General features: G+C 37.9%; 1 pseudogene; it reads right to left on the bottom strand.

Annotated features, from left to right (window-relative positions):
• Positions 1 to 283: 283 nt before the first annotated feature.
• Positions 284 to 19797, bottom strand: LOC114297245 (beta-amyrin 28-monooxygenase-like; annotated as a pseudogene).
• Between the last annotated feature and the right edge of the window lie 7753 nt (positions 19798 to 27550).

Genomic DNA, 27550 nt, shown 5'->3' with positions numbered 1-27550 from the left:
GAGGTGCTTTTTTGAATTATTGCAACAAAAATTTTATGAAAAAAAATTCACTTTTAAAAATTTAAATGAAATTAAATCCTGTAGTATCAGGTGGATCAATGAAGTCCAAATTGAATGCTATAAAAAGTTTATCACATACATGAATAAATACTACAAAAGTTAATAGGAACATTTTTTAAATTTTGAGTCACAATAATGTATGTTTTGACTCCAAACAAAAAAATTACAAAAGATCACAATTTTTTTTGTGAAAATGTTATTTGTTTAGCATTAATCAAAAAAACTAATGGGGGTGGAGGCGAATTGGAACTCCTTTTTCTGGCATTGGCACCATATCACCTAAAACCTTCTCCTTTGGAAAAAGTACCGCCCATTTATACTTCTTCACCACATTGTGGATGAAAGTTAGCACTACTAAACGAGCATACTCTTTTCCAGGGCAAAGTCTAGGCCCACCTCCAAATGACACATACGTGTATGGAGCCGGTGCTTCTCCACCTTCGTACCTTGACGGATCAAATTTTTCTGGATCCCGAAAGTACTTAGAGTTCTTGTTTGTTGAGTTAACTTTCCAATATACCTACAAACAACACTCACAAATTAGTTGCGATAACTAAAGGAAAATTATTTAGCAGTTCAAAATTAAATATTATCTTTTGTTCTAACCACTTATGATCAATCGACCATCGTAACAAAGTTGTTAGGAGTTTTCTTAAAATGGAAAAAGCAAAAGAAAAAAAAAAGGTGACTACAAAAATAGTTATGTCACACACACACACACACACATATATATATATATATATATATATATCTACTACTATTATAAAAGTGTGATGAGTCTACCATGTTTTCTACTTTTTCTAAATCTCAATTTTACCCTCTCAAATCTTCTATATTTTCTAAAAGTTGTGAAGAGTCCTATATAAACCAACTATTCCCTTCTTATTTTCCTATGTCTGCTTCTATATTGATATACATAATATTTACAATACAAATCACTGTGAACAATTTTGGTTAAATTTTAAAACTGTATGCATTCGTTCGAATCTAGACAGAGAAAAATGCATATATTTTTAAAATATAGATTTGTGTTGCATTTAAAAATTTGTAACTTATCGTCATACACTTTCTTTTCATTTAAATTATATGTTATCCATTGTAATATTTACATAATACTTTTATAACCATGTATGACGTCAAGATTTTAAACAAGAACCACTTTTGTTGGTTTTATTTTTTAAATCATTGTTCACTGTGGGAGCCGAATAAGTAGAAGAGTCGAAAGATGCGTACTCCGGAAATTAGATACTATCCGGCTTCATATTGCGTGACTAGGACGCCGAATACGTTAGGAAAGCCGAATAGATGGAAGTCAGTGGCTCCGAATGAATAAAAGGGGAATGGGATAAAAGTAGGCTCAGGCCCCGAGGCCCAAAAAGCAAGTATAAATACAAGAACCATAGATTTAGAAAGCTATGTAAGAATCACTTCACAAAACTTAGTAAAGAAGCTATCCTGAGTGTCTGAACTAACTTGTCCGTCGGAGTGTTAATTCTGGCACCCCCGACCGGACTGTTTGTATCTTTTCAAGTGACTAGCTGAGGATCACTAGCGTCTCCCAGGATCCGAAGAGTATTTCCAAACCACTTCTCCACAACTGGCGCCGTCTGTGGGAATACTCAAATACATCCATGGCAGGCGTGACTGAAGATCCTCCGATAGCCACTAACGAGACCGCACAGAGAGGTGACCACATTCCAGCAAACTCGCTTGGACCAAAAACCATCGCAGCAAGACTTGCCTCGAACCTCTACTCATCTCCAAACCCAACGCAAAAGATAATACAAGTGACCATGGCACAAGCTAGGCAAACCGAACAGAGGTTGGACAACATCATCGCTGAGAACGAACGCCTTTGTCGCGATCTAGCCTCGAAAATAGCAAAATCCAAACAAACGGTGCGCCAAGCTTCTGAGCAACCCCCGAGGGCAGATGATCGACGATCTCGGACCCGACAGCAAGAAACTGACGGCCGCCATGCTTCAACAGATCATCTTGAGGAGTTGGTAAAGGACGAACGTCTCCACCAATGTGTCCGGAGGAGTGTGGTCGAAACACCTGCCCATCCGAAGGATGCATTTCCGCTTGGCACCGTCTACATGATATACAGCCTGCCAGCAGCCCCGGCCGTGCATGTGATCCAATCACATCCAGGGCCCCAATGGCAACTCACGCCAACAAAGTGGCCCCGAGAAACGCCAAGTATCTCCTTTGACGATTCTGATTTGATCGGTATAACACTCCCTCACATCGATCCGTTGGTTGTTGAGCTGTGCGTAAACCGGTTCACCGTCGAACACGTTCTTATCGACCAGGGCAGTACCTCAGAGGTTATGTATTATAAAACCTTCACCAAACTTAGATTCAACGAGTCAGACCTGACTCCGTCTCCTTATCCACTATTCGGCTTCAATGCCACTCCAGAGTACCCATTGGAAAAGATCAGCTTACCCGTTCGAGCAGGCTCTAGAACAGTGGACATGGAATTCTTGTTCATCAGGCTGCCATCACCGTACAATCTCATCATGGGGTGATCGTGGTTGCATACCTTGCAGGCCGTCCTAAGCACCTATCATCAACTGCTACGTTTCCCAACAGAACATGGCGTTGAGCAAATCCGCGAATCCTAGAAATCGGCACAAGCATGTTATCTCCTTGCTGTCAGAACGCCAAAGGAACTACAAGTAAACTCCATTGAGGTGCCGAATCAGGAGATCCTGGACGATGTTGGGCGGTATCCAAATGAGAAGGCCACGAAAGATTTAGACCGAGTTGACATTGATGGCAGCCCAGAAAAGTTCTTCATCATCGGCGCCTCTCTGAATTAGGCTAATAGGCAGTAGCTGATCTCTTTCTTGTTCAACAACCTTGACGTCTTTGCGTGGACTCCGTACGAAATGCCGGGAATAGACCCGTCAGTTTTACGCACCATCTGAATGTCGATCCAAAATGTAAGCCAATCATTCAGAAAGGCCGACGGTCAGCAGCGGAGCACACTGCCGCCGTTGTTGAGGAGGTAGACAGACTGCTTGACGCCGGGGCAATTAGAGAAGTCACTTACCCTACGTGGCTCTCCAATACAGCGGTGGTGAGGAAGAAAAATGGGACTTGGCGAGTGTGCGTCGACTTCACGGATCTGAACAAAGCTTGCCCCAAAGACTGTTTTCCTCTACCTAGAATCGACCAGCTCGTCGATGCGACGGCACGTCATCAACGCATGATCTTCCTCGATGCTTACAGAGGCTACCATCAAATTGCCATGCATCCAGATGACCAGGACAAAACAGCCTTCCTCAGCCCAAGAGGAAGCTATTGCTACAAAGTTATGCCCTTTGGTCTGAAGAATGCAGGGGCAACCTACCAAAGATTGGTCACCACCATGTTCAAAGAGCAACTCGGCCACACTATGGAAGTATACATCGATGATATGGTGGTCAAGTCCAAAGAAGAACAGAGTCATATAGCCGATCTAGAAAAGACATTCAGCATCTTACGCAAATACAGAATGAAACTGAACGCTTCCAAGTGAACGTTCGGAATCGGCTCTGGCAAATTCCTGGGTTACATCATCAGTCACCGAGGAATCGAAGCTAACCCGAGGCAAGTCATAGAAATCTTGGAACTCGGCTCCCCCCGTTCAGTAAAAGAAGTACAAAAGTTGATGGGGATGGCCACTGCACTCAACAGGTTCATCAGCCGGTCTACAGATCACTGCCGACAATTCTTTCAGACATTACGGCAGAGTAAGGCATTTGAATGGTCAGCCAAATGCGAATCAACCTTCAACGGACTCAAGACCTACCTCAACTCAGTACTTCTCTTGACAACACTCGCCGCTAGTGACCCGCTCATCCTATATCTGGCAGTTTCCGATAGGGCCGTTAGTGCCGTACTGTTAAAAGAGAATGAGGGGAAGCAACGGCCAGTGTATTATGTGAGCAAAGCAATGGTTGACGCCGAAACACACTACCTTTCGCTGGAAAAACTCATATTAGCCCTAGTCATGGCGGCAAGAAAACTGATGCATTACTTCCAGGGACATAGCATTGGGGTGCTAACAGATTATCCCCTCCAATCAGTTCTACGGAGTGCAGAAGCATTAGGACGTGTTTCAAAATGGGCTCTTGAACTCGACCAATACGACATTCAATTTTTACCTAAAACTGCAACCAAGGGGCAGGTGTTGGCCGACTTTGTTGCCGAATTCACCGGCGAGCTCGCCAGTCTCAAACCTGATGAAGTTCGACCAAAGGCTGAAGTTCTACCAAAGCCGAACTGGAGAATTTGTCGGGGATGTTTGGCAATTATACTGTGATGGATCATCTGACCAAAGGGGCAGTGGCGTCAGAGTTGTAATCATGTCTCCAGACGGCATAGTAATTGAGCAGGCCGTCAAGCTTGGCTTCGAAGCATCAAATAACGAAGCCGAATACGAAGCCCTTCTAGCCAGTCTGCGGAATGCGCACCTTCTTGGCGCTCAGCGTCTGCTTGTGTTTTGTGATTCAAAATTGGTAATCAATCAGCTAAAGGGAGAGTACGTGGCAAGAAACGACTGTATGGCAGCCTACATGAAAACGGCCAATTCCTTGCCAACAAAATTTGACCATCATGAACTGAACCAAATAACACGCGACCAGAACACACACGCGGATGCCTTGGCGTGCCTAGCCTCCACCATCAATTCTGAGATCAAACGGACCATCGAAGTAGGTTTCGTCCCGGAGCCAAGTATTGGCCCTTCGGAGGAAATCCACGTCAATGTTATAGAATCCGCACCAAGCTGGATGGACCCCATTGCTGCATTCCTCTCTTCTAAACAACTCCCAGAGAACAAAAAAGAAGCACACAAGCTGTGAAATAAAGCCCTGCGATACTATCTGGATCCGCAAGGAGGGCTTTACAAAAAGTCCCTCTCTAGTCCATATTTGGAATGTGTGCACCCCGACAAAGTGGAGGAGCTTCTGACAGAGATACATGAGGGAAATTGTGGTGCCTATTCTGGCGAACGCTCCCTGGCCCATCGAGCTATAACGCAGGGATACTATTGGCCGACAATGAGAGCTGACACGGAGAGTTATGTAAAAAAATGCGAACAGTGCCAAAAGTTCTCCCCATTAACCCATCTGCCTGCAGAAGAGTTGAACTCTATCACCAGCCCCTGGCCGTTTGCTCAGTGGGGACTTGATATCGTAGGACCATTGCCCAGGGCCCCAAGGAACAAGCGATTCTTAAACGTCGCAACAGAATACTTCACAAAATGGGTCGAAGCGGAGGCTTCAACACATATACAAGATGCTGACATTAAATGCTTTGTATGGAGAAACATCATAACACGATTCGGCATTCCAAGAGCTCTCATCTCAGACAATGGCACCCAGTTCGATTGTGGCGTATATCAAGAGTTATGCAACAAATATGGCATTCGGCCTTACTTCTCAACACCGGCCTACCCCCAAAGTAATGGTCAAGCCGAAGCCTCTAACAAATCCATCCTGGACGGCGTCAAAAAGAGACTGGAAAAGGTTAAAGGCAAATGGGTCGAAGAATTGCCGAGTGTATTGTGGGCTCATCGTACTATGCCGAGGAGATCCACTGGAGAAACGCCGTTTGCTCTATACTTTGGAACCCAGGCAATCTTACCCCTAGAAATCGGCCACCCAACTCTGAAATCGTAAGTTTTTTATATGGGCCGAAACGACATGATGCTTGCCCTTGATCTGATTCTGATCGAAGAGCAAAGAGACCGCGCCCTGGCATCCATGGCACGGTATTAGCAGCAACTCGCCAAATCGTATAATCAGCGAGTTCAGTTGCGCCAAAACGTACTTCTAGCCGACCGGAGACCGGCCGATGGAAAATTGGGTCCAAACTGGGACGGCCCCTATCAAATAGAATCCATCGCAGGAACAAAGGCATATCGACTCTCAGACATGTCAAGAAGAAGCCTGCCACGGCCTTGGAATTCAACACATTTACGTAAATTCTATCATTGACCCGACTTGTGGGCTTGATACTTGTACATATTCCACCGTTGCAATACAAAGCTTCTCGTTTTCTCAAGCTCGCCCCTAAGCCTTTAAGGGTCGATTAAGCCTTCTAAGGCCAAAATAAGCCTCTGGATTCGGAGCCCCCTTTGGTGTAGGTCACCTTAGGGCCGATTAAGTCTCTGGATTCGGAGCCCCCTTTGGTGCAGGTCACCTCAGGGCCGATTAAGCCTACTAAGGTCGATTAAGACTCTGGATTCGGAGCGCCCTTCGTGGATATGACGATTGTCCCAAATAAAGGCTCCGGATTCGGAGCCCCTTTCGGTGCATGACACCTTAGGGCCGATTAAGCCTATTAAGGCTGATTAAGACTCCGAATTCGGAACGCCCTTCGTGGATATCACGATTGGCCCAAATAAAGCCTTCGGATTCGGAGCCCCTTTTGGTGCATGACACCTTAGGGCCGATTAAGCCTTCTAAGGCCAAAATAAGCCTCTGGATTTGGAGCCTCCTTTGGTGCAGGTCACCTCAGGGCCGATTAAGCCTACTAAGGCCGATTAAGACTCTGGATTCGGAGCGCCCTTCGTGGATACACGATTGGCCCAAATAAAGCCTCCGGATTCGAAGCCCTTTTCGGTGCATGACACCTTAGGGCCGATTAAGCCTATTAAGGCTGATTAAGACTTCGGATTCGGAGCGCCCTTCGTGGATATCACGGTTGGCCCAAATAAAGTCTCCGGATTCGGAGCCCCTTTCGGTGTATGACACCTTAGGGCCGATTAAGCCTATTAAGGCCGATTAAGACTCCGGATTCGAAGTGCCCTTCGTGCATATCACGATTGGCCAAAATAAAGCCTCCAAATTCAGAGCCCTTTTTGGTGCATGACACCTTAGGGCCGTTTATGCCTATTAAGGCCGATTAAGACTTCGAATTCGGAGCGCCCTTCGTGCATATCACGATTGGCCCAAATAAAGCCTCCGGATTCGGAGCCCCTTTCGGTGCATGATACCTTAGGGCCGATTAAGCCTATTAAGGCCGATTAAGACTCCGGATTTCGGAGCGCCCTTCGTGCATATCACGGTTGACCAAAATAAAGCCTCCGGATTCGGAGCCCCTTTTGGTGCATGACACCTTAGGGCCGTTTAAGCCTATTAAGGCCGATTAAGACTCTGAATTCGGAGTGCCCTTCATGCATATCACGATTGGCCCAAATAAAGCCTCCGGATTCAGAGTTCCTTTCGGTGCATGACACTTTAGGGCCGATTAAGGCTCTGAATCCGGATTGGCCTTTTTTGAGATGCATTCGCACCACTTCATTGGCCGAATAAATATTCACTGAGAATCGTTCTTAATTCAGACCGGTCAATACATGTTTAAACATTTACGCCACGCAACACAAAACTTGCCAAAAAGTTGAAATAATACGATTAATTAAACACATAACATTTCAAGACCAAATACAAACGTTGAAAATAAAAGAAATTCTATTTATTCGGCGCGAAGTCTATTCATTCGACACCCTCATCGTCGCTCTTCTCAATTTCGAAATCGGAAAAAGGAAAGTAGTGGCGATGATACAGGGGCGAGGCCGAATCAATGCCTACGGCTTCGAGAGCTTCCTCGGTTTGAAGGGCCTTGATCCAGCCGTGCTTGAATCCACGATTTTCACATCGGCAGACCTCCTCGGCAAGGTCCTGTTTGGTCTTCTCTATCCTGACCTTCAGGCCGTCCTGAAACCCCTTTTCATAACTCGAGATCCGTTGGGTCACTCTCTCTACAACAACCAATTTAGATTGACCGGCAGCCACCGACGCGCTCGTTTGAACATTCTTCACTTTCCGAAGCTCACGCTCAGCCTTTTCCGCGTGAATCTCCAGACTGCGATTCCTTTCGTCCTTTTTCTCGCTCTCACGTCGCGCTTCCCACAAACGCATGCCGACTTCGTAAGCAGTATATAGCCCTTTTACGGCCCCATGTATGCTGTCTCGAAATACTTCAAAATCTCGATGTCCGACCATCGATTGTTGGACTTCCGGCGGGAATATCTGTCGAGCGAACTCGATTGCCACATCTAGGTCTTTAATGATAGAATCCCCCTCCGTCATTGGTCTATTCCTCACAAAAACCGCAAAACTCAACGGTCATGGCGTCGCATCAAGCTCAATTTTCGATCGCGGGCGCGAAGAATTTCCCCGTTGTTGCCTGTCCTTTCGGGGCGATCTGCTTCGATGACGTTCTTCTTCCTGATCCTTGGACGTTTTTCTTCCTTTGCGCGTAGGCTCGCTACTACGACTCATTGCGGCGTCTGATTTAGTCAATCTTTGTCCCTCCCAAGTTGCCTGAATGGAAATAAGTAGGGCCTCTAGCGTGCACCTGCCCCATTTATCCTTTAATGTTTGCAGCTCTCCCGAGGCAACGTCAGTAATCCCAAACGTCAACCCATTCGGCTTCCCAAGCTCGCGCCCTGACTAAGGCAAGGGCAGATTTACTTTATTAATCCGGCCAGCCATGTTTTCAAGCACAAGCACCGATCAATCTGTGCCTCAGCCAGCCCACGAGATAGGCCTATTCGACTTCCCAAGCTCGCGCCCTGGCTAAAGCAAGGGCAGACTTACTAATCTGGTCGGCCATGTTTTCAAGCGCAAGCGCCGATCAATCTGTGCCTCAGCCAGCCCACGAAATAGGCCCATTCGGCTTCCCAAGCTCGCGCCCTGGCTAAGGCAAGGGCAGATTTACTAATCTGGTTGGCCATGTTTTCAAGTGCAAGCGCCGATCAATGTGTGCCTCAGCCAGCCCACGAGACACGCCCATTCGGCTTCCCAAACTCACGCCCTAACAAGGCAAGGGCAGATTTACTTTATTAATCCAGCCCGCCATATTTTCAAGCGCAAGCGCCGATCAATTTGTGCCTCAGTCAGCCCACGAGATAGGCCCATTCGGCTTCCCAAGATCGCGCCCTAGCTAAGGCAAGGGCAGATTTACTAATCTGGTCGGCCATGTTTTCAAGCGCAAGCGCCGATCAATGTGTGTCTCAGCTAGCCCACGAGTTACGCCCATCCGGCTTCCCAAGCTCGCGCCCTGGCTAAGGCAAGGACAGATCTGATCGGCCAAATACCTAAGCTAAGCAGCCGATCTAACCATAACCGAAAGCAATAACATTCATCAACAACATTTTCCTTAGCCAGTTGAGCACAACTCATAAAATTTTATATACTCAAGTTACCAAACAAAAAGCTACAAGTCCGCATAAAAATGCCTAGCAAAAAACAAATACTATGATTGTAGCAAAAGATGAAAAATACTAAATTAAAAACCGTAAAAATACATTCAACATCCTAAAAACTGTCATTCGACCGGATCAGCCATCGGAATCAGACTCCAATGGCTCAACATCCACTTGCTCATATGGTATTGGCATAACCAATGAAGCGTTAGCAGCAGCAAAGGCTTTTATGCCAGCCGTGTTTGAATCCCCGATTTTCAAACTTGGGGACTTGGTCCACGTACTCGGCGAGTCTAGCATTTTTCTCGGCCTCGAATACTTTAGAAGACTTCGAGTCGGCTGATTCCTTCGCAGCCTTCATTTCAGCCAACTCAGCCTCCAGTTTGGAGATCGCCTTCTGGGCCAACTTGAGCACATCTTCGCTCGCGTCCGCCTTCTTCTCGGCATCCGACCTCAATTGATCCGCCCAACGAGCCTTCTCCATCTCGGCGTCGGCCCTTGAGGCTTCCTTGTTCGCCCTCAAAGCTTCGACCTCGACCCTTCTCTTCTGGCCTTCAACTTCCTCACGTAAATGACCAATCTGTTTGACGGTGTTGCGATGGCAACGGCCTATATCAGCTATCCATCCGACGGTCTGTAAAACAAGAATTTAAAACCATAACTTCAATAGTATTTGGATTAAGTGAAGCTAAGTTCGAGTATGTACCAAAAGTACCGATTGGGCGGCCAGTGCTGTCGCATTCAGATCTGTTTCCACCTGGAAAGCCTCTTTGTTAGACGGCAATGACACGGACGTAGCCAAGCTGAATGTGACTTCTGGATCTTTAAGCACCGAAGCATCAGAAGAAATCGGCGTGTTTTTTATCATCGGCTGAATGACAAAAGGAATGATCACGTCTGATCCCTCTAATCGAGGACGTTTGCCGCCATGTTCTTCTATGCCGGCTTCAAACTCGGTAGGTCGTTTCTCTACCTCAACTTCTTGGCCGGCCTGCACGATCAAAGTAGATTTGGCATCCCGATTTTCCGCCGTCTCCACCTCAATAACGCGCAAGGACTCTGATTCGCTAATAGGCAAGGAGAATTGAGATTCGGTGGCGGGTGGTACTTCAGACGGAAGGACCTCCGCTCTTCGCCGCGCGGCCAACCTTTCCGCATTCGCCTTCCTAGCAAGTTTTGTCAGGCTTAACCCGGCCATGTTTTCGGGGTTTGCGGCGGGAATATCGTCTAAGCCGTGGAAAACGCCGTCAAGCGAAAGATCCCCTCGGCCCAAAGCGGATGGGGGATCAGCCGAATTCAATACCGCGTTAGACTCGGTTTCGGACTGATCTGATTTGGTAACATTAGCTACACCCCGCTCCGAATCCGACCCTTCAAAACCAACCTGCCTCAAGTTTTTGAAGTCAGACAAAATAAGAGCGATGAAAGAGTCTTCACCCTCCGGAACCAGGATATTTTCCGCCGCCGAAAAGGTCGTATATGTCAGCTCGTAACGAAGCAGAATGTGGGCCGCCCTACCTTGTTTCTGAAGACTTCGACGACCGAAATATTTGAGCGCGACTTCGATATCCGAAAGAACGGCGCCGTTAGTTGAAGACAGAACTTTCTTCAAATTTCTCCCTGCACAAACCAAGCCGTAACATTTCAAAGAAGAGGCTTTACAACAAAAACGAACAAATAATAAAAGCGAGAAAGCAATCAGTCACCTGGCTCGCCCCTCCATCTAGGAATAGGGTCGACGTGATCCTCCCCTTCGCCAAATTCCCAGTTACCCTGGACAACGACCATAACATCATTAACTCATTTTCCAGAATTGGAAAGCATAGTAATCAGCTGATGGTCGATATCCTTGGCCCTAAGGAAGAAATGCCCGTGCCGACCAGAAGACTTAGCCAAGGCATAACAATGCCGGATGGCTGGAATGCCAAGGTTAATTCTTAGGCGACGGTTGAGCGCTATAACCCCCATTATGATTCTAAAGAAATTCACATTAGGTTGGGAAGGGATTAAACCCCAATGGCGAAGCACAGCCCTAAGAAACGGGTGAAGGGGGAAACGGACTCCACCCTCTGAAATTGACAAAAGAGGAAAGACAATCGTGGTTTCGTCCTCCCTCTCCATATCAAGAGTGTCGTCTGCCACAAGCGACAGACGGACATCATCAGGAATGGAGAAATGGCATTTAAAGCCAACAATACGATCTGACGAGAGGAGGTCTTTTAAATGTTTCACCATACCCTACAGTCTATGAGAATATGCCAAGGAAGGAATAAACCAGAAAGAGTCCTCGAAGCAAGGGAGGAGAGAACTTACAAAGGACGAAGAGGATATTGGAGAAGAAAGTTTCAGGCACGATCGAAAAGGCAATCCAGGGATGAGCATTATAAAATACATACTTGAAAGGATGTCAAAATTTTAAATCGCAATAAATAGACACGTACGAGGGGGGCGGGAAGTCGACACGACAACCGAAAGGGGTGCGGTTAGATATCCGCATGAGGATGAGGTCAACCGTCGAATTTTGGCTCCGACTTTTAGGAATTCAAAACCAAGCACTCCAGCCAACTGTCGTCGATGAAGTGCTTAGGGGGCAATTGTGGGAGCCGAATAAGTAGAAGAGTCGGAAGATGCGTACTCCGGAAATTAGATACTATCCGGCTTCATATTGCGTGACTAGGACGCCGTATACGTTAGGAAAGCCGAATAGATGGAGGTTAGTGGCTCCGAATGAATAAAAGGGGAATGGGATAAAAGTAGGCTCAGGCCCCGAGGCCCAAAAAGAAAGTATAAATACAAGAACCATAGATTTGGAAAGGTACGTAAGAATCACTTCACAAAACTTAGTAAAGAAGCTATCCTGAGTGTCTGAACTAACTTGTCCGTCGGAGTGCTAATTCCAGCACCCCCGACCAGAGTGTTTGTATCTTTTCAGGTGACTAGCTGAGGATCACTAGCGTCTCCTAGGATCCGAAGAGTATTTCCAAACCACTTCTCCACATTCATTCTTTGATTTTTCATATTTTCTCACTTTTGGTGATTAAATATATTAGAATTTCTTCATATTTTACATTTAAATTATACAGTTACATGAAAATATAATATCTAATAATTTAAATAGAATTAAAAAGTAAAATATTAGTAAAAAAATTTATAAATTCAAACATGTACTGATTTTTAATTATTATATTTTCTTTGTTATTATTATTTAATATTAATAATTTTTTTCCAAAAAAAATACACAACAAATTATTTTTTAAGTGTATTTAGATTAAGTGAACCTAAATCTCAAAGTAGAATTAAAAAATAGAAAAAGTAGTAAATGAAAAAGTAGTAAATTAAGTGAATCTAAAAAGATAATAAAATGGTTATTAAAAAAAATGTCGAAAACAAAAAATATGAAAATCAAAAATTTCAAAACAAAAGTTTGAAAAAACAAATCAAACCAAACACTGTAAACTTCTCTTTTCTAAATTTTTTCTTCACTAATCTCTAATTTTACACAAATTATTCACAAATTCCTTTCAACTTTTATGTGAATTTAATAATATAATTAAAAAATAATGCACACACACAAAAATATAACACTAAACATCTATATTATGACCAACTATTTAATTATGAATAATTAACTTCTCATTGTTACCTATATTATATTGTTGTAAAGATTACACATATTATTTTTGTAATATCTTGTATATATACTAGCTTATGTTCGTGCTTAAAGGCATGGTGTAAATAATATTAAGATTAAAATGCAGTTATAAAAATATATTTAACAGACTGTACTCTACATTCCAAACAAATCAAATATACAAAAACTAAATATCAAATAATACATATCAGTCAGTGCTTTGCAATTTAAAATCCCAATCAACAAATCCAACTTCTAAGAGACTGGGGGATTATAATGGAACCTACTACAACTGTATAGGGATAACTTGAAAATGGAACCTAATAGCAAGAGGAACAATACATTATTTAACTGTATAGTATAGAGATAAATTGACATTTTTTTTACTATCATATTCCATATCAGTTTAGGTGTTTTCTTTTGTCTAACATTAACAATACATTATTTAAAAGAAATACAAATAAAACAAAAATGATTACCCATAACAGGATAAGAGGATAAAATTATGGAAAGAAATCCGCTTATCTTAGCAAAATCAACAACCCGCCACCAAGCTTAGATATATACATAAATTTATTACATATATACAGTTGACATGCCCAAGATTACTACTAAAATGGAGCATATCCAGTTGACAAAGGGCTTGTGCACAGTGAGGATCTCAAACCAAAAAATTAACAGTTCAAAAATTTTTAAAAATTAGCATTTCAAACCAAAAACAGGTTCTAAAAAATTATAAGTTTACCCCAAAAAATTAGCAGTTCAAACCAAAAACAGGTTTTAAAAAATTAGCAGTTTACCCGAGAAAATTAGCAGTTCAAACCAAACACAGGTTCTAAAAAATTAGCAACCCAGAAACTGTTTAATTTGCAGTTCAAAAATTTAGGTAGTTTCTTTTCAAAAATTTAGAAAATGGAATAAGGGAGTATTTCGGAAGTTAACAATCGATTAAGGGTTTTTTTTTTTTTTTTTGGGCAAAAGAGATTACCCAAAAGCACCACATAAATCAAACCCAACAATATAAAATGAAAATAAAATCGTTTAAAACACAAACAAACCCAATCACCTTCTTACCAAAAGTACCACATATATGTGTATATGCCATAAACATTAGCATTAAAAGCAAAAAAAACATTAGACTTCCAAACGTAGCATTATTAGTAGGAGATAAAGTAAAAAAAATAAAACAAAATAAAATAAAATAAAATAAAATAAAATTACAACTCCATAATGAATGCAATACTCCATGAGAGTGAGTAAAGATTATAGCAAAATGAAAAAATAATAATACCCAATATAAGTTAATGAACACTTCACAAATCAGAGTGCACAATTAGAAACAAAACAGCCAACAGAGCAAGAAGAACAATCTCATTATTGACAGCCTCGCTGATTTTGCTTTTCCATAGTGATTGGAGGAATGGAACTTACTACATCTGTATAGGTATAACTTGAAAATGGAGCCTAATAGCAAGAGGAACAATACATTATTTAACTGTATAGTATAGAGATAAATTGACATATTTTTCACTATCATATTCCATATCAGTTTAGGTGTTTTCTTTTGTCTAAAATTAACAATGCATTATTTAAAAGAAATACAAATAAAACAAAAATGATTGCCCATAACAGGATAAGAGGATAAAATTATGGAAAGAAATCCTCTTATCTTAGCAAAATCAACAACCCGCCACCAAGCTTAGATATATACATATCTCTTCTCAAATCAACACTTTACAGATCAACAATATAAGTTAATGAACACTTCACAAATCAGAGTGCACAATTGGAAACAAAACAACCAACAGAGTAAGAAGAACAATCTCATTATTGATAGCCTCGCTGATTTTGCTTTTCCATAGTGATTGGAGGGAATGGAACCTACTACAACTGTATAGGGATAACTTGAAAATGGAACCTAATAGCAAGAGGAACAATACATTATTTAACTGTATAGTATAGAGATAAATTGACATTTTCACTATCATATTCCATATCAGCTTAGGTGTTTTCTTTTGTCTAACATTAACAATACATTATTTAAAAGAATACAAATAAAACAAAAATGATTGCCTATAATAGGATAAGAGGATAAAATTATGGAAAAAAATCCTCTTATCTTAGCAAAATCAATAACCCGCCACCAAGCTTAGATATATACATATCTCTTCTCAAATCAACACTTCACAAATCAACAATATAAGTTAATGAACACTTCACAAATCAGAGTGCACAATTGGAAACAAAACAGCCAACAGAGCAAGAAGAACAATATGGGCTTTTTTTGGGCAAAAGAGATTACCCAGAAGCAAAAGAAATCATGTACCCCAATCACAGAAGCTGCTTGATTAGCAAGCCAGAAAATTAGATAGAGGGACACAATTAGCAGAATTACTATGTATAGACACATATGTATAGATACAAATAATATGCAAAAAAACTAATTACCTGACAAACCCAAATAAACAGGTTATAAACCCAGATAAACCCAAATAAACAATCAATATAAACCCAGATAAAACCAAATAAACAATCAAACCCAACCTCAGGTTATAAAGACGACAAGAAGATCAAAAATGCTAAGGAAACAGAAAGAGAAGGGGAGCGAGCGAAGAGGGAAGGTAGGAAAGAAGGACAGAGAAGGAGAGATAGATAAAGTCGAGTTGGAGAGGCAGAAATCTTACCTTGAGAGTCGAGACTGAAGAGCAGTAGCGTCGGGAGCGAGCAAAGAGGGAGGGTAGGAAAGAAGAATAAGAAGAGAGAGAGAGAGAGAGATAAATAAGGAATGAGGAGGAGACGTGGGTGAGAACAAAGAGGGGTTTGGGCGGGAACTACATAGATCTAAGTCATTATTATATAATCAGGATTGATATAGACCATTGATTTAAAATGTATCTCTGATACTTTTTATATATTTTTCAAAAACCGTTCTATTTTATTATATTGATATATATATATATATATATATATCAATGTCTACATATATAAATATAAAAAAATATAATTGTAAATTTATATATATTGTTGTATTGATACATTGTCAATCTGTAATACTATATTACCATCAGATACTTTAATTTTATAACATATATAGCTTTAGAAAAATTGCGAACTTGCATATTGTTCTCCTATCCACTTATGTTTAATACATATATACATACATGTCATACAAACAAGTGTCCACAATAAATACTTTCAATAACAAACTAAAACTTTGCAAAACACCTCCATCGTCACAATAATTATACCTTTTCATAGAAAAAATCACATTATTGAGGAAAATGGATTTTGAAATTCATAACAATATGATATCGCTTCAAACTCTTACTCATCAAAATATTTTTATTATAATGAGTTATAATGGTAAGTAAGAAGAAAAATAAGATGGTAAAATAAAAACTGTGAAAGATCTATTGCAACATACTCTCTAAGTAAAGTTAGATGAGCTGAAGCAGGAATTATCCTTTTTATTGTGAAATTCAAAACAAATAATGTGCCTCATGCACACATTTTAGTCAAATTACAAGGAAAAAAAAAATCAAATGATACCCAAACAATATTTCAACAACTCAATGATTAGAAAATAAGTACATCAAATAAAAAATTTTGATCAATTTTTGTCATATGCTAATTACTTACAAATGACAAAATAAATTATATAACTTGACAATTTCATGAAAATTGCCCTACAAACACTTATAAGTATGGATCTATAAACATCATGAAAACAATTATGAAATTCATATATCGATTGAAATATTAAGCTACAATATCATTCCATGTTTTTAAAAAAATTATTTCACATTTTCTACATAAATGAAAATATACTAATGACTAATGTTATATTTTTCAACATGCAAGATATTCATGACATAAGAAACGAGACTCAACAACTTTTGATTATAAAATTATATTATATATTGATATTAATGCATTCTTACACCAATACTATGCAAATAATATGCAATAGTGGGTTCAATGAATTTGTATTATGAGATGAACTATTTAACAAAATTGTGTAATTGTGCAATTAATTTCATACATTTAATTATAATACAGGTATGAATTATGAAAAATTGAAGTGAAAAGCTGATAGAAAAATATTTGTGTAATACTATATATTTAAAAGACATGTTTATTGTTTATTATTTAAGATAAGATTGTGATCTCAACAATCTAACTATACATTAGTATTTATATTTATAAAAAATTTCATTTATCATTTAAATTCTTCAGCCAAGTATTTATTCATTTCTTACTTAGTTGTATTTTGGATATAAATTAATTTATCTATACATGTCTCCATACTTTATAAACATATCATAAATTAATTTAAGAGGCATGCATAATTACAATACTAACAATTGATAAAAAATAAAGTGCCACGTGCAACGTGCCCAACTACTAGTATATATATATATATATATATAATTTTAGAGAAATAAAATTAAAAACCATAGGCTAAAGAGTAACGGTTGAAAAGTTGGAGACGCTTGGCCATCCTAAGCCTATACACCTACCCAACAACCAACAAGAAAAAAACAAGAGCCAAGATTCCACTCATTCAAAACCTATCTTCTCAACAAGATTAAAAGATAGGATTTCAAATCTCATTTTATTTTTATAAGTAGTTAGAACAAAAGATGATGTTCCAGATCATCGAGTAATAAGCTAGACTGAAAACAAATACACAAGCTTCATTTGATATATGTTTACACACCTTCCAGTCCTTTGAAATTGTGTAACCAGCATATGTGAAGTCAGTTAAGACTTCTCTGAAGGTTTCTTGTTGAGGAGAAACAAGTCTCATCACTTCACACATTACATTCCATGAGTACTTCATTTTTGACATGTCATTCCAGTCTATGAATTCTCCTGTCTTTTTATCTTTTGAGATCTCCAATTGCTATACATTTCAAATATATAAAAACACATAAATTAGTTGTAATATGAAACTCTAACAACATGAGTATAGTCTGCAAAATTTTAGGAAATTGAACAATATTATTTTAAATTTGATCAATGTTTGGTTTTAAATTTGTCAACCCAAATTCCATTATTTATAATAAATATGATATATATATTGTAGATGTCTTATATAAATATGATATATATTTCATTATTTATAATAAATATGATATATATATATATATATGATATACCTGATAGGACCTTATTGTAGATCTCTGGACTTTCTTCCACAAACTTCATGAAGAAAGAAATGGTGACAGCCACATTGGCATAACCAGGCAACCAACAAACCCATCATTTTATCAGCAATCTCAGCCTCACCCATACCCTTCCCAGTTGGATCACTCACAACAATCATGTGAGACAGTATATCTTGCTTCATAGCCCCTCCACCGCCTACCATGGTGGCTCTCCTCTCCCTCACCACCGCCATTAGCTCCTTCTGAATAGCATCGGCAACTTTGCAAGCGTGATAAAAGTTAGTGCCAGGAAAATTCACCATGATCGAATCCAACCCTAAGGTGACATCATCGAAATAGTGAACTAGCCTCGCGATACGATCTAGATTTTTCATCCCTAGAAAGATCTGGCAAGAGATCGACAAGGTCAGAGTCTTGGCCAGCCGATAGACCTATTACAAAAATATTGGAACAATTCAATATTAGTCAACAAAATTATTAAGACATACATAACCTATGAAATAAGAATACATGTAAAATAACATAGTAAGAAGGTCGTCTGTAAAAATATTTGTAAAAACTCAATATATATCTCATGTACATGATTTTCTTGTGTGTCTTGTGAGTCTCACACTCTTAGAAAAATATTTTATGTTTGGTTTGATTTTTAAAAAAATATTTTTTGACCAGTTTATGATTGTGTGAATTTTGTTTTCTTATTTTAGTCAAAATTTCTTATATGCACCTCATCTAGATGTATCTAAAAATAAAATAAATTTACTAGAATGTAAAATAATAATAAAAAGTTCACTAAAAAAAATGAAAATCCAAACAAAAAATCGTTACATTTTTATTCAGATTTTTATTTGTTTCTAATGAACCTTTTCATATTTTTAGTCATTTAATTTTTAGATGAATCTAATTTTGATATATATAAAAAGTACAAAAATTAAATGATTAAAATATTAAAAAAGAAAAATAAAAATCTATCTAAAAATAGTTTGTGAAAAATTAAACCAAACTATATAGTTGTAACGAATTAAATCTAATAAATATTGTAATATAAATATAATAGTAAAATAATTTGTAACTTAGGAAGGTTTTAAAAACTAACAAATTTGTACCATCTAAAAAAAACTAATAAATTTAGCCCCAATAAGGAAATGATTAAATATGAAAAATTTTATTTTTTTTATTAAAATTTCTAACAAGACCTTCAATTCATCTTTACCTTCCCAATGAGTCTTCAAGTGTTGTTGTGAAATTGAGTCAATTATCCCCAAGTAACTCGACAATGCCTCAGGCTTGAAAAACCTAGGTGTCCTTATCACCTCTTTTACATCATCCGCCGCCACTGATGCCACTGCGTGCAGTGGTGGAACCGGTGGAGCCGCCGCTGGTTCAAATTTTGATAAGGGGAAAAGCCTCTTCTTTGAGTGAGGCAAGAAACGAGTGAAGATTTTTCTCTCATTGGAGAAGAGAAACTTGTTTCCATTTGGGCCACATATGACTGTTGTTTTCTCTCCGAAAATCTTCGTCTTAAAGATCTCTTGAGAGTACTTTTTCAACCAATAGTTCAAAAATAATTTTGGCTTACCAAACAGGAATTCGATGCTTTCGCCGATAATAGGCCATCCGAAGCTTCTCGGAGGCAGTTTGACACTGTCATTAGAGCGGTGTAGGAGAGAAAAAATGGTGATGAGAGTAGAGAGGAAAGCAAGAATGACAAAGAGATATATCAACTCCATGGATGTAGAGATATGATAGTGTTTTGGTGAAAAAATGAACTAGGAAGCAAAGGTGGTGTGTTTGAATAGGGCTTGGAAGTGTGGTTTATATAGGCATATGGAAAGCCTAGGGCTGTCCAATTCAAAGGGTAGATTTGGAATTTAAAAAAAATTAAACTTTTCAACTTTGGTTTTGTTTTTGTTTTTTTAATTAAAATTTTTCATTTTGGGTCTTTGAAAATATTTTGTTTTTCCACTTTGGACCCAAGGGAAAAAATTCCATCTCTGTTGAATTTTTTTGACTAAGTAATCCAAACTAAGCAATTTCCAATGTTATCTCATTTAATTACATTATTATGCATGAAAAATGTATAAAATCTATAGAAAACTATATATATAATTTGATTTACAATTATCTGACATGTTAAGTGAAACTTACTTCTAATTTTTCCCTTCTTATTTCTCTATTTCACTTTTTTTTTTCTTTTTTTTTTGGTACTTACAATTAATAGAAGCCACACTCGTCATCAAAGAGATCATATTATCATTGAACATCATTTTTATTTTACATGTGATACTTAGTTACAAGAATTAAATAACTGATTTAAGAAGAATTTGATGGAGTTGTATGTTCCAAGTTTTGTTTTAGATTCTATGAATGGGTATATATAAATTGTTCTGGGTCTTTCACAATTAAATGATTTCAGAAACTGAAATTGACTACATGAATAGACTAATTAGAATTTTTAGAATCATATGGCAAATTTTATCAAAAACTGATTTAGTTTAATTAATAAACTTGTGTTTGGTTGGCCTAATGTTCTAATTGATGTAATAAGCCATCCTAACTATAAACATTGGCCCTTAAGCACATTTGAGCTCAAGTTTGATCATTCTTCAGAGAAAAACAATTTGAGATACATATTCTAAAGAGAGAGAGAGACTCCATTTTAGAGAGAGAAAGTGCAGAGATTGAAGAAGACTTTCAAGATTTTGCTAGACAAGCTCAAGATTATGCAAGAATCTAGCTAATTCAAGACTCTAGGTGAGAATCTAACTCTTAATTCTTAGAGATTGTGTAATCTAGAGGTGAATTCATGAATTATATGAGATCATTTGCATGAAAATGAAGAGTTTTACCATGTTGAGTTAGTTTTGAGCATCCATGGTTGGAATTGTAAGTCATTTGGTACATGCATGTGCAATTCACCATGTTTTAAAGTTTGATTTCATACTTTGGAAAAGGGTTTTTGCATGCATGGAGCCTTTGAGCTCAAATTTGTTAAATTCATGAGTTTGAAGACAAAGTGATGAAATTCATGTATTCATGGAAATTAGGAACTTGATTTGGAAATTAAAAGGAGTTTTGATTCATTCAAGTTGAAATTGATTCTTGGTTCATGTATAATCTTAGGTTTTGAAGGTGTATTGCATGAATTTTGGCCCTAGAAATGAGATTTGGAAGCCTACACTATGATAATTTTTGGACCGCTCCATGTTAGCCAAAACCGCACATGCGAAACACAGGATAAAACAGAGGCTCAGCTATTGCTTTAATTGCACGTGCAGTGAGGGACTTCCGCACGTGCAAAAAATAAGGAAATTTGGTTGACTTATTTTGACCTCTTTTGACCTTATGGATATGTTTTTGACCTAGTTTGGACCTTCAAAAATTTAAAAGAAATTTAGAAATTGATTCATAATAATGTGAACATGTAAAGAAACATTAAGAAATTGAATGTGTGATATTAAGGTGTTTCGTGCTACGTACGTTTGTGTTTATAGGTCAAGATTCGAAGACCAATCAACCGTTTCTAGAAACCCATTATGAGTAACATTATTGTAAAGAAATGTTCATATGAATTATGTTCAAACTGATTATCTAATAAGTTATTATTTATGAAACGTTCTCTGTGTAAGTGAATGAATTTCCTATTTAAAATCTAGTATGGCATCTAAAGAAGGTCCCAAGTCACAGGGGACAACATGTTAATGCGGGTCCATGACACTTGTATGTTTACGAGATCTCGTTAGCCACTTGACAAAGTGGTGATATGTTTAATCGGTATCCAAAACCGATTACTCTAGTCGGAAAATGATACAATATGTTCTGTTAGATGTACCACTATTATGTTCTGAAATGAGAATGATTCTAATATGATTTGTATTATGTTTAAGAAATGCTTGGAGTTCGTTCACTAACCTCTTTACTTTAATGTTATTTACTAGGCTATAGCTCACTGTGCGTATATATAAGTATAGGTGGGTGGCACAGAGAATAAGCTTAGAAGGGCTCCTTAGTAGAGCCACCATCTGAAGCCCTATTGAGTTTTTGGTGCCTCCGAGTTGAGGCTAGGTCTAGAAGACCGTTGTCTCATTTTGACCATGTTGTTGGGTTTTTGTTATATGTATATATGTACATGAATGATGTTTTTGTACAAGGTGTTATGTATGTAATACAGGGTAGGTAAATTAACATTATGTGCATGTGTATTATTTCGTATAGAATCACAGCTTATTAGACTGCTTGTTGTATCCTTATGTATTAAGCTTATGTTGCCCCCGATTACTCTAATTTGTATAGAAAGGCCTTTGGTAATCTCGGATTACTGGCCGGTCACCTCACTAACCCTTACGGGGCAGGGTTCAGGTCGTGACACCATTGTAATAGTGGATTCTCTCATTTTCCATCATACCCTCATGTATTCCAGATATTTCACTAAGGCTTTGCTTCGCATTAGTTAAAATAATTACAAAATTATATATTAAAAAAAAATCATTCTCATTCTTTCAAAAAAACTTATATATTTTTTTTTTTATAAAAAATTAAAATTTATTTTCAAAAAACTTCAATTTTTTAATTTTATATTTGAGTTGAAAAGTTAAAAAATTGCTTCTCAAAAAATCACAATTGTCATCACCTCAAAACCATTTACGTAAAAGTTATTTATAGGAAGACCCCTTAAACTATTAAAATATCATTTTGATCTCTTAAATTATAAATGCATACAACTGAATGTTTAAATTATTGAGAAGCATCACTTTGCTCCCTACACTATAAAAGCGTACAAATAGACGTTTTAAACTATTGGTGTATTTTATTTTGACCCATTCCTTTAGGGGTTCCAATTTATACATTTTTATAATTTAAGGAGTCCATATATACACTTTTATAATTTAAAAACTAAAATGATACTTCTCAATAATTTAAAAAATCTATTTATACATTTTTATAAGAGAAAATTGGTCTAAGATCCCTACCCAACTTTTAGTATGAGGAGGATCCACAATAATATTTTTTGATGCCTAAGGTCCCTCAATGTTATTTTAGGTTACAAAATACCTATTTTACCCTTCTTTATAATATACATGGTTTTCAATTTTGGAAATTGAAGATTATATTGCTATTTTGTAGAAGATTACATTGGGATGAACTTGACGCTGGAGATTTCTGTGCAGAACTTGATGATGCAGATTTTCGTGGAGATTTTCTAGGGATTTTGTAGTTGTTGATCTTGTAGGAGTTGAAGTCGTGTTGATTTGATTTCCAGTGGAGTTGAATCATAGGTAAGTTTAATAATCAGTAAGTTTTTGATTTTTCATTTGATTTGTATGTAAGGATTCTGATTTCATATTAGTTTTTCGAGTGTATTTTGAATTAGGTTTTTGTTTTCAGTTTTGATCAATGTGAGAGAGATCAGTTCAATGTAGTTGTTTTTTATTTTTGAAGTTGATTTTTCATTCTTTGTTATTGGCAATGAAGTTGATTTTGATTTTTGGAGTTGATTTTTCGTTCTTGGTTTCATGCTTATCAATGATAAGATTTGTTCTTTGCGTACGAAGACTGGCTCGCTTTTCTACACTTTTCTAAGTTTTGTGCTCTGTTTTTTTTTTTTTTTTTTTTTTTTTTTTGCACTTTTCATTTTTTCTGCACTTTTCTTTGTATTCCAAAGAAAATTGTAGGTTTGTTATTATAATCCAACGAAAGTCACAGAGAAATTGTGAGCTTGTAGTTCCGTGAAAATCGCATAGAAGATTATAATTTCATAACAGATCTTCTCTGTGATTTTTGTCTGTGATTGTGTTTGATAGTTAGCATTAGTTTTCTCTATGATCTTCTCTGGACTCAATAATTTTCTCTATGATTTTGTTTTTGTTATCTTGAAGGTGAATATAAGTTCATAAATTTCTCTGGACTTTTATTTAAGTCCAGAGAAAATTATAATCTTGTTAATCTAATCCAGAGAAAATTATAATTATTACAAATTTCTCTAGACTTTTATGTTGTGCTTTTTAAGTGTTTTTATATTGAACAAGTTATTTTTCCTCTTTTTTCTTTCAGTTTAGATGGACAGTGCAGTGTTCTTGCTGTGCAAATATAGGAATGATACTATTGTCATTAATGTTTCATGCGAATTAAATTTTGAGGAACTGGTCGTTTTGTGTAAAACATAGAAGAATTTGAAACCTGAGACGATCTGTATTTCATATTCTATTATGGGCCATCCGAATTGTATTATTTGAAATAATATTGATTTTCTGAATATGTTGAGGGTTGTTTGTGTACGTGGCATTGATATAGTTCATGTTTCAGTTATTAGGTGTAGTACTTCTGATCAAGAGGAAGAAATAGGATCTAATTAGGTAGATGTTGTGCATGGTGAATGTGATAGGCTCGTGGATATTGAAAGGAATTCACTCTCTAAGTTTTGTTCTCATCAAGAAAAGGCGTTATTGTCAGCTGGTTGGCGAAATAATGTTAGAAGTGTTGAACAAAAGTCTGAGGGTGGTGTGGTTGAGTTTCGTACTATTTTGTGCAAGTATTCTATTGAGCTTGGTTTTCAATTGACGTATGTTAAAAATGACAAGCTGAGGGTTATGACAGAATATGAATTTAAGGAATCAACGAGATTTATGTGGCGCGTACATGCTTCAGTTAAAAAACAAATGAAAAGCGAAAGGTAGTACATATGGGGATTCTTGTTTGTCATTTGATCAATTACGGAGGTATTTTGATAAGGCATGGAAGCACAATCCAAGTAGTCGTTTTGATTTAGATTTTGAAGATAATAAGCGTTTCAAAAGAGTGTTTGCGACCTTTCATGCATGCATTGTTGGTTTCAAATATTGTCAGTCATTGTTGTTTCTTAACAAAACATTTTTGAAAGGATGATACAAAGGAGTTATGATTGCTGCGACAGAGAAAGATGAGAATGAAGGTAATTGTAAATATATCTAATTTTCTCTAAGTATGTGAATTTTCTATACATGTGGGAATTTAGTGAATTTTCTATTTTTGTGGTTATGAGTAGACATACCATTTTTGACTGCCCTTACGACTTGGGCGTCATCGCTAGCGCATCCAATGATAAATTCGTACGTGCTTGTCAGGTGCTCGAAGTCCTCGGCAGAATGCCACAGCTTTAAGCCTTCAAACCCAACACACCTTTGGCCTTGTTTTGGACCAAAACCACAGTTTTTGAAGCCTAAAAACCCTGTAACCTGCAAGCCCCCTAGTGTGGGCTGCCGGCCACTTGTGTGTTTTGGCAGATATTTTGGCCAGATGTGCTAGCTGTTTCCACAGATACATGCACTTGCCTACACATGTATGTATGGATATTTCTAAGGGAGTTTCATGTTTTTCTATATATAGAAGACCTCCCCTTCCATTTTTTAGGGTAGGAATATTTGTAGCAAAACTATCTCTCTCTTTCTCTCTCTCTCTCTCTCTCTCTCTCTCTCTCACTACAATTCCCTTTATCTCTTGCAAATTCTTAAGCCTTTGCTTATACACTCTAAACCAAACCTTATGGTATCTGAGCTAAGGCACTTTGGAGCTTACTTTGAGCTCTTGAGGGTGTGCAACTGTTGGTTTGTCACTTAAAAAAGGTTCTTCTCTTCAAGAGGTATAAGTTTTGGATTATTTCTTTGATTTCTTTGCTATTTTTCCTACTATTTTTGGACTATTTTTGGGCTATTTATACTTTATATTTTTGGGCTGAAACATGTTGTTTAAGGCCATTAGGGGTGGAGGGGTTGATCACCCTTCTTTTGCACCTCACTTCTCAAGCCTTTGCCCTTGTGTTTGTCAACTTTTTTTTGATCTTTTTACTATTGAATCTCAAAGCTTTTTCAGTGACTAAAACCATGTTTTGAAGTCCCAAAAATGTAAGGGGTAGCCTCCCCTCCTTGTGCTTGTTTACTAGCTTAACTTGCTCCATGTTTTAGTTTATTGTTCTAGATATTGTTAGCATAATGCCAGTATATTTTAGGATTGTTTTAGGACTGTTTTAGGATTGTTTTTAGTTATTCATTACATTTGAGCTTTGTATAGCATGCTTGTAGTGTAATAGTCCACATAGATTTGGTAGTTTAGGCCTTAGCCATCAACCTATTTGAATTGATAGTGTTTATTTCTTGTTTTCCATACTTGTATTCATCTCTAAGAACCTCTGCAACCTCCCGCCTTTCTTGGCTTTTTCTTTGTTTTGAAAGTTGTTTCAAACTAGTTGTTTGTTTAAAGCTTGAGATTGAGGTATTGTGCATAATGGTTTAATCCCTTTTGGGGTTCATTACCAACGGCATGACATTTCTCTCATGCCTAAAATAACTCTTGGATTGATGCTCCTTTTCATTAGAGGACTTAAAGCTCACTTTTGGACTTAATTGATTAAGGAATGGTTGATAATTAAAATGAAATAATAAAATTGGTACTAAAAGTGATGCAAGATAATAAGCAATTTGGTGTTCAATCGGACGTTAATTGAACACATGAAAACTTGTGGCATTTCATACTTGCTAATGATGAAATGGTTCAAGTTTCCAAGGCCAACCACTTCCCTTGATCAATCCATGATAGGGGGGAGGTTTTGGAAGTCTTTATTTGTGAATTTATTGAAATTGTACACCTTGGTTCATAGGCCATCATGCAATAAAATTGCATCGATTGATGGCTTGCGAATTTAGTTTGCCACTCATTTGAGTTGTTTGATGATAAGGAGGGGTAAAGTGTACAAACATACCTTAAGAATGCCCTATTTGCACTCTGTATGCTTTCTGTTGTAGCAGGAGGAACCAGGCTTTGGTGGCCAGTATGCCACTTTTTCTGGTCGACAGGCCACTTTTCTAGACGGCAGGCTACCATTCTAGTCTACTGGCCACTTTTGTCAAATTGAGCAGCAACTTTTTGGAACAGAACAGAGCACAGGCTGAGGTGAAAATATGTTCTAACTGTGCAGCAAAGGCATTCTGGCAGCAGAACAGTGGGCCTTTCGGGTGGAAATCCGCGTATGCATGAGCATTCCTCGCTTCCCTTAGCCTACTTTTGGTTATGTTCATGTTGTAATAGTTAGCTAATTAGAGTTTGTAATTAATTAATTAGTGTACTTACTTCCTTAGTTCTAATTACTGTACTAATTAGCTAGAGTAGTTAATTAATTAATTGGTTTTGTAATAAGTAGCTAGCATAGTTAGTTTATTAGGTTTGCAATAATTAGTTAATTCATTTTGTAATATCTAGTTAGTTTATTCGGACCCTCCTCCGCAAGGGCACAGTTGTAATAATGTGTATGTTTTCCAACCCACGTCTTTCTCCCTTTTATTTACCTGCTTATGATGGTTAGTTTAGGACATCATGTTTCATTTAGGATCTCCCATCTCTTGCATCCATTGTCGTGCATGCATTGAGCTCGGCACATCATTCTAACTCGCATTATTAGTTAATACTTCTTTGAATACGTGTGTAGACCACATGCTATCAAATTGATTCATATGC

Source organism: Camellia sinensis, chromosome 8 (assembly GCF_055761805.1).
Source record: "Camellia sinensis isolate YWXY chromosome 8, ASM5576180v1, whole genome shotgun sequence".
Taxonomy (NCBI): Eukaryota; Viridiplantae; Streptophyta; class Magnoliopsida; order Ericales; family Theaceae; genus Camellia; species Camellia sinensis.
Note: the sequence above shows the minus strand (reverse complement) of the source record. Positions and strands in the feature narration are given on the sequence as shown.